Here is a 9,657-nt window from a genome sequence, read left to right on the forward strand (position 1 = left end):
GGTGGGGGTGACGTCAGCGGCGCCGCCGCCCAATGAGGGGCCGGCTCGTGTCTATATAAGGCCGGCCGGGGGCCGGGCGAGAGGCGCCATTTCGCTGGGAACGGAGCAGCGAGCGGGTCGGGCCCGGTGCGCGCGCGCGGGGAGGGGTTGAAAAGGGGGGGTTGAAGGGGGGGGTGGGGGGGGGGGGTGTTGGGGGCGCGGCCCCGATCCGGATCCATCCCCCGCCTCCGCCGCTCCCGGACGGCTCCGCCGGACCCTCCCCGGCCTCCGTAGCGACCCCTGCCTGCGGCCGGCGGTGAGGGCCCTCCCCTTCAACCCGGTTCTCTCTTCCCCCCCCCCTCCTCCTTCCCTTCCCAGTCTTCATCCGGGAGCCAAGATGGAGCCCGGCCGCTGACTCGGCCCCCGTCGCCATCCGCCTCCATCCGCCGCCGCCGCCGTCCTCATCCGCGCTGCCGGCTCTTAGCGACGCGACGAGGCTGATATTGACCCGATTTGAGGGGGCTCCGAAGAAAGGGGGACACTCCACAACCAGCCCCCCCATTCCCCCGGCTCCCTTCTTCCTCCCCGGCCGTTTTCCTCACCGTGTCCCCGCCGCCATCTTCTCCGCGCCCGTTCATGTGAAGGCCGCTGGATGCGCCCCCACCGACCAGCAGCCGCCGCCGCCGCTTGACGCCCGTCGTGCCCCGGGGGGAGCGGGGGAGACGGCGCCCGCCTCGTCCGTCCCCGTGTCCCCCCGTCCCCCCCCTCCCCGCTCCTTTCCCCGTTGGCCGGTGATGCGCTGACGGGGGTTGGCCCCCACCGGGCCGGTACCGGTTGAGCTCCCCACCCCCCCACCTTTCCACCCCCGTTAATCCGGGCATAGTGGGGGGGGCGTCGGAAGAGACGGCGGCGGCGGGAGGAGAAGAAGGAGAAGGGCCGGGGCCCGCGGGCCTCGCACGCAGCCGCCGCGATGCTGCAGAACGTGAACCCCCAGAGCAAGTAGGTACCGGGACCCGGGATGTAAGGGGTGGGGGGGGATTGGGGAATGGGGGTCGTTGTCACCCCACACCGGTGCCTGTTCCTGGGGGGACCGGGCACCCGTGGCCAGCGGTGGTGGTGCTGTCCCATTGGTTTGAATGGGGCCGTGGGGATCCCGGTTTTCCCATGGATTTTGTGGTCCCCTCGTCCCGGTGTTCCGCCGGTTGATGTTGTCCTAAATCATTGGGTTTTCACCCATAACTCGGGAATGGGGCACCGGATACAGATCCCTTATGTTGTGTCCTATTCCTTCAGGATGGGTGATCATAACAGCACCAAACCCATGCCATGGTTCCACTTTGTTGGCGTTGCTGTGATGGTTAAATCCCAATGGAAAGCGGTGACACCGGCACCAGCGGCCGTCAGTGGCACCGATGCCCTTTGTTTCGGAGGCTGAGCTTGGATCCGCAGCGAGCCCTTGGCTCCGCTTGCCCGTTCCTTGGGAAATCCATCCCCAAAGCCCACCCTGGCACCCCGGATTCGCATCCGGCACCGTTCCTGGGGCTGGGAACCCCATGACCCAACCGCTTGGTGATGCTTTTGGCTGGTTTCTTCTCCTTTGGCTAAACCATAACGGAGCTCTTTGGTTTAACCCTGTCTCTGCTCCTTTTCCAGGCTCCTAGGGGAGAGCAACGCCGGGCTCATGGCTCTGGCTACGGAATCGACCCCCCGGCAAGCGGATCCGCAAACCCTCCCTCCTCTACGAGGGCTTTGAGAGCCCCACCATGGCCTCGGTGCCGGTGCTGCCGTCGCCGCAGGTGAACCCGCCCCCCCCCCGAGGTTTCCAACCCCAAGAAGCCCGGCCGGGTCACCAACCAGCTCCAGTACCTGCACAAAGTGGTGATGAAAGCCCTCTGGAAGCACCAGTTTGCTTGGCCCTTTCGGCAGCCGGTGGACGCCGTCAAGCTGGGGCTCCCGGTAACGCATTCCGACGGATAGGGAATTGGGGGGGGGGGTGGGCACGTGGGGGGGCTGTTGGCGTGTGGAAGCGTGTCCCGGCACATGGCTCCGTGTGTGGATGGATGCGTGCGGCCCCATCGCCCCTCACGCGTGCAGGCAGGGGGTGGTCAGGCACATGGGAGATGCCGCTTGGGGCATCTCCTTTTCCATCTTGGTTCCCCCCCCACCTTGTCCCCATACAACCCTGAGAGTGCCACCGCCAGCGTTCCCAAGCCTTTTCCCAAGGAGATTTTGCCCTGTTTTCCGGGCGCCAGATCCCATCCCAACACCTCCCCTTATCCCCCCCCTCCCCATAGCCCCTCGTAGGCGTTGGGGCTCATCCTGGGGACGTCCTCCGAGCGGCTGCCACCTTTCCCCCTTTGCTCCCGTTATCCCTTCTAAAAAGCACGGATGCAACCACGCAGCCGCTCCTAGAGGTAAATCCGGACGTTTTCCCCCTCCCTTTACACCCCCCCCCCCCATTCCCACCTAATCTCTTGTGCCCTGAATGCGTTTTGCAGATGCCCATCCATGAGTTTGTAGAAGACATCTTGTGACCCCCAAAATTAAACGCCAGCCCCCCCGTGTCTCGCCTGTGGCGCTCGAGGATTTAAAGCCCGGAGGTAATTTTTCCACGGAGGTTCTTTCTTGTTGCTCTTCCTTAGATTTTTTTTCCACACCCACCCCTTCCCTCCTTTTCCTTTCCCGGGATCATCGCGCCCATCCGGACACCGGCCTCCATCCAGCTCTCCCCATAGCGTAGGTTTTCCACCCCGCCAAAGGACACGTAGGGGACGGTGGCACTCTCAGGGTAGGGAGCAAACCCCTATTTCCCCCCCCCCCTTCCTGCCTGCGTTTGGGTGCTTGTGTGAGAGCTGGTGTGTGAGCTCGGCGCCGGGTACCGGAGCTTCCGCCCTATCCGTAACCACCGCATCCCGTTATCCCATAGGATTACCACAAGATCATCAAGCAACCCATGGACATGGGGACCATCAAGCGGCGCTTGGAGAACAACTACTACTGGGGGGCTGCCGAGTGCATGCAGGACTTCAACACCATGTTCACCAACTGCTACATCTACAACAAGGTGAGAACCACCCCGACGCCACCGGCGTCACCGCCTCACCACAACCCTAACGCCCCTTTGGGCCTTCCAGCCAACGGATGACATCGTGTTGATGGCCCAAACCTTGGAGAAGATCTTCCTGCAGAAGGTGGCTCAGATGCCACCCGAAGAGCAGGAGATCGTGGTGCCGGTGGCCAGGAACAGCCATAAGAAAGGAGCGTCCGCGGGCGGCAGGTACCGCTCGCCGCGATGGGTGTTGTGGTGTCAGGGGTTGGTTTTGGGGGTTCCTAATGGGGTTCCTCGCCCCGTTTCCAGCCCTCTTGGCCGGCCTCACCGCCGCGCAGCAAGTCCCCGCCGTCTCCTCCGTGTCCCACGCCACCGTCTACAGCCCGAGCCCCGAAATCCCAACCACCATCGTCAACATTCCCCATCCGTCGGTCATCACCGCTCCGCTCCTCAAGTCCCTGCACTCGCCCGCGCCGCCGGTCCTGGCGGCGCCGGCACCCCACCCAGCCCGTGGCTAAGGTAGGGGTTTAGGGGGATTTCAGTGGATTTGGGGGTTTTGTGGGATTTTGGGGGTATTTCAGTGGATTTTGGGGGTGTTTTGGGATCGGTGGCATTTTGGGGGCATTTCAGTGGATTTGGGTGTTTTGGGGGTATTTTGAGGTTTTGTGGGATTTGGAGATATTTCAGTGGATTTTGGGGTTATTTTGGGATCTTCCGGGTGCATTTTAGGGTTTTGGGGATACATTGAGTTTTTGTGGGATTTTGGGGTATTTCAGTGAATTTGGGATTTTGAGGGTATTTCAGTGGATTTTGAAGGTATTTCAGTGGATTTTGAAGGTATTTCAGTGGATTTTGTGATTTTGTGGGATTTTGGGGGTATTTGGGGGTTTGTGGAATTTTGGGGGTATTTCAGTGGAATTTGGGATTTTGAGGGTATTTCAGTGGATTTTGGGGGTATTTGGGGGTTTTGTGGGATTTGGGGGTATTTCAGCGGATTTGGGGGTATTTTGATTTTTTGTGGGATTTGGGGGGGTATTTCAGTGGATTTTGGTTTTCTGTGGATTTGGGGGGTATTTCAGTGGATTTTAGGGGTGTTTCAGTGGATTTTGGTGGGTCTTGCAAAGCAGGGGAGTGTTCCCCATCCTCATTTTGGGATGTTTTTGGGGGCGGGGTGGGGGGCAGAAGAAGGGCGTGAAGCGGAAAGCGGACACCACCACCCCCACCACCACGGCCATCATCGCCACCAGCGGCGGCGGGGGCGAATCCTCGCCTTCGGCCACGCTGTTGGAAAGCAAAGCGGCCAAAATCCCGGCGCGGCGCGAGAGCGGGCGCCCCATCAAGCCCCCCCGGAAGGATCTGCCCGATTCCCAGCAGCACCAGACGTCCAAAAAGGGGAAGCTGTCGGAGCAGCTCAAGTACTGCAACGGGATCCTCAAGGAGCTGCTCTCCAAGAAGCACGCGGCCTACGCTTGGCCCTTCTACAAGCCCGTCGATGCCTCGGCTCTGGGGCTCCATGACTACCATGAGATCATCAAGCACCCCATGACCTCAGCACCATCAAGGTGTGGGGCTGGGGGGCCGGGGGGGAGGCAGGAGTAGGGTTTTGGGGTGGTTTCAGGCTTTCCTCACCGATGGTTTTCCTCCCGTAGCGGAAAATGAGAACAGGGATTACCACGACGCGCAGGAGGTCGCTGCCGACGTCCGGTTGATGTTCTCCAACTGTTACAAGTACAACCCCCCCGACCACGACGTGGTGGCCATGGCACGGAAGCTGCAGTGAGCTGGGGTCGGGTGCGTGGGTGCCCTTGGTCCCATTGTCCACTCTGGTCCCAGTGTCCTGGTCCCATCTTCAGGGATAAGGCTCCAATGTCCTGGTCCCCACGGACAAGACACCAGTGCCCAGTCCCATTCCCAGTGTCCTGGGGTCTGGTGTTCCTGTTTTAGTCTCTAATCCTGATGTCGTTGTCCAGTATCCAGTCCCATCCCTGTTATCCTGGTGTCTCATCCCTAAGGATAGATCAAGACACCGATGTTTGGGTCATGGTGTCCCTGTATCCTATCCCTACCGATAAGACCCTATTTTGGTGTCTTGTCCGATCCTGGTGTCCAGTGTTCCTGTTCTAATGTCTACTCCTAATGTCGTTGTCCCAGTATCCAGTCCCATCCCTGTTACTCTGGTGTGTCTCCCTAAGGATAGATCAAGACACGTTTCCAGGGACATGACAGGACCTTGGCGCCCTTGAGGCGTCCCCCATTGCCCTTTGGTGCCCCCCACTGACCCCCATCCCTGCCTCTCCCGCAGGACGTGTTTGAGTTCAGCTACGCCAAGATGCCGGACGAGCCGCAGGCCGCCAGCCCGCCCTCGGTATCGGCTCCGCTTCCCGGCGCCCTTCCAAATCCACCTCGGAAGAATCCCCAGCGACGAGGACGACGACGAAGACGACGACGAGGACGACGAAGACGACGAAAGCAGCAGCGAGAGCTCCTCGGAGAGCGAGGAGAGCTCCGACTCAGAGGAGGAACGGGCCAACCCGCCTTGGCTGAGCTGCAGGAGCAGGTGAGGAGCCGGAACCGGTGCCGGAGCCGGACCGGAGCCGTTGCCCGGTGCCCACCTCACCCCCCCCTCCCCGTGTCCATCCCCCCTGCTTAGCGTGCCGACACGAGCAGTTGGCTGCCCTCTCGCAGGGCCCCGTCTCCAAACCCAAAAGGAAGAGGGAGAAGAAGAAGAAGAAGAAAACGGAGAAACACAAAAAAGGGGGGAGACGAGGAAGCGCGGCTGAGGCAGGCGCAGCTCCGCCGGGCACGGAGAGCCGCCGCCGGCGGCACCCGGTGAGGACGTGGAGCGGGGACAGCTTGTCACAGTTTATCGTGACTGGGGACTATCACGATAGCTTATCACAGTTTATCACTATTGGGGACTGTCGCAAGAGTTTATCGGGGTTTATCGGGGAGTATTGTGACAGCTTGTCAGAGTTTATCGTGGTTGGGGACTATCACAAGAGTTTATTGGGTTTAGTGGGGTTTATTGGGAATTATCATGATAGTTTATCACAGTTTATTGCGATTGGGGTCACAAGAGTGTATTGGGGTTTGCTGGGGACTACCGTGACAGCTTGTCACCGTTTATTGTGATTGGGGAATATCACAAGCGTCTATTGGGGTTTACTGGGGACTATCGTGACAGCTTGTCAGTTCATCGTGACTGGGGACTATCACAAGAGTTTATTGGGGACTGTCGTGATAGTTTATCACAGTTTATCGAGATTGGGGGGGAATTGGGGGGTTGAGGTAGGAAAAAAGATTTTGGGGGCTTAGTTTGGAGCTTTTGGTGTCTGTTTTGAAAAATTTGGACTTTCTGAATTGTTCTGGTGAAAATTGAAGTATTTTGGAGGGAAAGCGTGGTTTTGGGGCAGGAAAATTGATTTGGGGTTTTGTCTGAAATTGAAGGGATTTGGGGCATGAAAATTGGGTGGATTTGGGGTGAATTTGTGGTTTATGTGAAATGGGGGGTGGTTCTGGTGGGAAAGCCCTCGTTTTTGGTGAGGAAAAGGGGGTTTTAATCAGCGTTTTCTCCCATCAGGAACTCGAAGAAGGCGGCGAAAGCGGCACTGCCGCCGCCGCCGTCGGCGCTCTACGACTCGGAGGAGGAGGAGGAGAGCAAGCCCATGACGTACGACGAGAAGCGCCAGCTCAGCCTGGACATCAACAAGCTGCCCGGGGAGAAGCTGGGCCGCGTGGTGCACATCATCCAATCCCGGGAGCCCTCGCTGCGGGATTCCAACCCGGAGGAGATCGAGATCGACTTCGAGACCCTCAAGCCCTCGACGCTGCGGGAGCTGGAGCGCTACGTCCTGTCCTGCCTGCGGAAGAAGCCGCGCAAGCCCTACAGCGAGAGTGAGACACGGCCCCAGGGCGGCCTTTGGTTGAGCATGGGGTTGAGTTGGGTTGGGTTGAGGTGGTGGGTTGGTTGGGTGCAGGCCATTGGGCCGTTGGGTTGAGGAGCTGGGTGTTGTGTTGTTTGGGTGTAGGCTATTGGGTTGAGGGGTTGGGTGTTGGACTGGTTGGGTGCAGGCTGTTGGGTTGAGTGGTTGGGTGCAGGCCGTTGGGATATTGGGTTGAAGGGTTGGGTGTTGTTTGGGTGTAGGACAGTGGGTTGAGGAGTTGCATGTTGGGTTGGTTGGGTGTAGGCTGTTGAGGGGTTGGGTTGATCAGGTGTAGACCATTGGGCTGTTGGGTTGGTTGGGTGCAGGCCTTTGGGCCGTTGGGTGTTTTGGGGGGAGGCTGGTTGGGTGGGGGGTTTCCCATTGGGTGGTCGATGGTTGGATTGGTTGGTTGGCCATTGGTTGAGTGCTGGCTGAGGGGTCGGCCATTGGTTGTTTTGGGGTGGTAGATGGGGTGTTGGTTGACCATTGGGTGTTCATTATTTGGCTGCTGGTTGGCCATTTGGTTTTGGGGTGATTTGGGGCTATTTTGGGGTCCCTTTGACCCCCCCTCCATGTCACCTCCGCAGCGTTGAAGAAGCCGGTGGGGAAGACGAAAGAGGAGCTGGCGCTGGAGAAGAAGCGGGAGCTGGAGAAGCGGCTGCAGGACGTCAGTGGGCAGCTCAACTCGGCCAAGAAACCCCCCAAGAAGGGTGAGCGCCTGTCGTGATAGGTCACGGGCGGGTTATCGCAGCCTGTCGTGATAGCGCAGAGCAGGCTATTGCCCGCTATGGGGGTTTATCGGGGTCTGTTGTGAGTTTAGCACAGTTTAGTGCGGTTATCGTGACAGTTTGTCACGACAGGCGGTCGGGAATGACCACGATAGTTTGTGGGGGTTTACGTAGGACTGTTGCAACAGTTTATTGCTGTTCAGTGGGATCTGTCATGACAGTTGTTCAGGGACTGTCACAGCCGTATACTGGGGTGTATTATAGTTTATTGCAGACTATCGCGATAGTTTATTGGGGTTTATCAGAGGTTGTCGAGGTCTGTTGTGCCAGTTCGTCACCATAGTTGATAGGAGACTATCACAATGGTACTGGGGCATATCACAGCTTATCCAGGACTGTCGTGCCAGTTTATCATGATAGTTGACAGGAGACTGTCACAATGGTACTGGGTTTATTGCAGCTTATCGGGGACTGTCGTGACAGTTCATCACAGTAGTTAATTAGAGACTATCACAGTGTATCGCGATTGGGGACTGTCGCAAGGGTTTATCGGGGACTATCGTGACAGTTTATCACAATTTATCGCGATTGGGGATTATCACGAGTTTATTGGGGTTTATTGTGGACTATCATGACAGTTTATCACAATTTATCGCGATTGGGGATTATCACAAGAGTTTATTGGGGTTTATTGTGGACTATCATGACAGTTTATCACAATTTATCGCGATTGGGGATTATCACGAGTTTATTGGGGTTTATTGTGGACTATCGTGACAGTTTATCACAATTTATCGCAATTGAGGATTATCACAAGAGTTTATTGGGGTTTATTGTCGATTATTGGGGACTGTCGTGGTAGTTTATCACGACTGGGGACTATTCGACAGTTTATGGCCGTTTACCAGGGTTTTTGAAGCTTTTCTCAACGTCTGTCGTGCCATATCGCGACAGAGGCCTCACCCCTCTGTTTTTGGCCCCCCATAGCCAGCGACAAGGCCGAGTCCGCCCAGCACGTGGCCGTGTCCCGCCTGAGCGCCTCCAGCTCCAGCTCGGACTCGAGCAGCTCCTCCTCCTCCTCTTCCTCCTCGGACACCAGCGACTCCGACTCGGGGTGACGGGGATGATGACGCCATCGTTGACGTCAGCGGGATACAACCCCTCCCTTCCCATTCCCTTCCTTTTCTCCTCCTCTCCCCGCCCCCCCTCCTTCCCACCCCCTCAGCGATGGGATTGGACAGAAATGGATCTGTGGGACCGGACTGAGCCCCTCCCACCCCACAGCCCCTCCCCCAACCAAAAGGGGGCGGGGTTAAGGGGAGCCCCTCCCCACACACAGCCCCTCACCCAACCAGATGGGGGCGGGGTTAAGGGGGAGCCCTTCCCCCACCACATGGACTTCAAGGGGGGAGGTGGTGTTTGGGGGGGGAGGGGCATGATGGGGTGGCCCCTCCCCCACCCCACTCCCCCCAGGTTTTACTGTTTGGTTGTTTTTTTTTTTTTAGTTTGGTTTTTCTTTGGATTTTATTTTTTTCTGTGAATTTCGGGGTACTTTGGGAGGGGCGGGGGGGGGGGAGGAAATTGGGGGCGTTTTTAAGAAGAAAAAAATTTGCAAAATTCAAAAAAAATTCAAAAATCTTTTTAAAAATGGGAAGGAAAAAAAAAAAAACCCAACATTTTCTGCCCCTCCCTCCCCCCCCCCCCCAGCGCTGGAGTTTTGGGGTTTTGGGGTTGGGTTTTTGGGGGGGGTTAATTTATTTGCGCCTCCCCTCCCCCCCCTTCCCCCATGACCCGGGTGGGGGAGGGGCGGGTGCTACATTTTTTTTTTTTTTTTAAGCTTTGTGTATAATTTTCTAAATTTTGGGGGGGGGGGGGGGGGGTAGGGTGGGAATTTGTTTGATTTTGAGGGTTTCTTTTTTTTTTTTCCGTGCCCCTCCCCCACCCTCCTCTCTTGCTCTCGCCCCCTCCCCCACCAACC

The 9,657-nt window shown here is 57.8% G+C and overlaps 1 pseudogene; it reads left to right on the plus strand.

Moving 5' to 3' along the window:
• Positions 1-847: 847 nt before the first annotated feature.
• On the plus strand, positions 848-8,866 carry LOC133264412 (bromodomain-containing protein 2-like; annotated as a pseudogene).
• Positions 8,867-9,657: the final 791 nt, after the last annotated feature.

Source organism: Pezoporus flaviventris, unplaced genomic scaffold (assembly GCF_033815535.1).
Source record: "Pezoporus flaviventris isolate CSIRO_AGI_PZ_B2104156 unplaced genomic scaffold, CSIRO_AGI_Pfla_v1 ptg000835l, whole genome shotgun sequence".
NCBI classification, from domain to species: domain Eukaryota; kingdom Metazoa; phylum Chordata; class Aves; order Psittaciformes; family Psittacidae; genus Pezoporus; species Pezoporus flaviventris.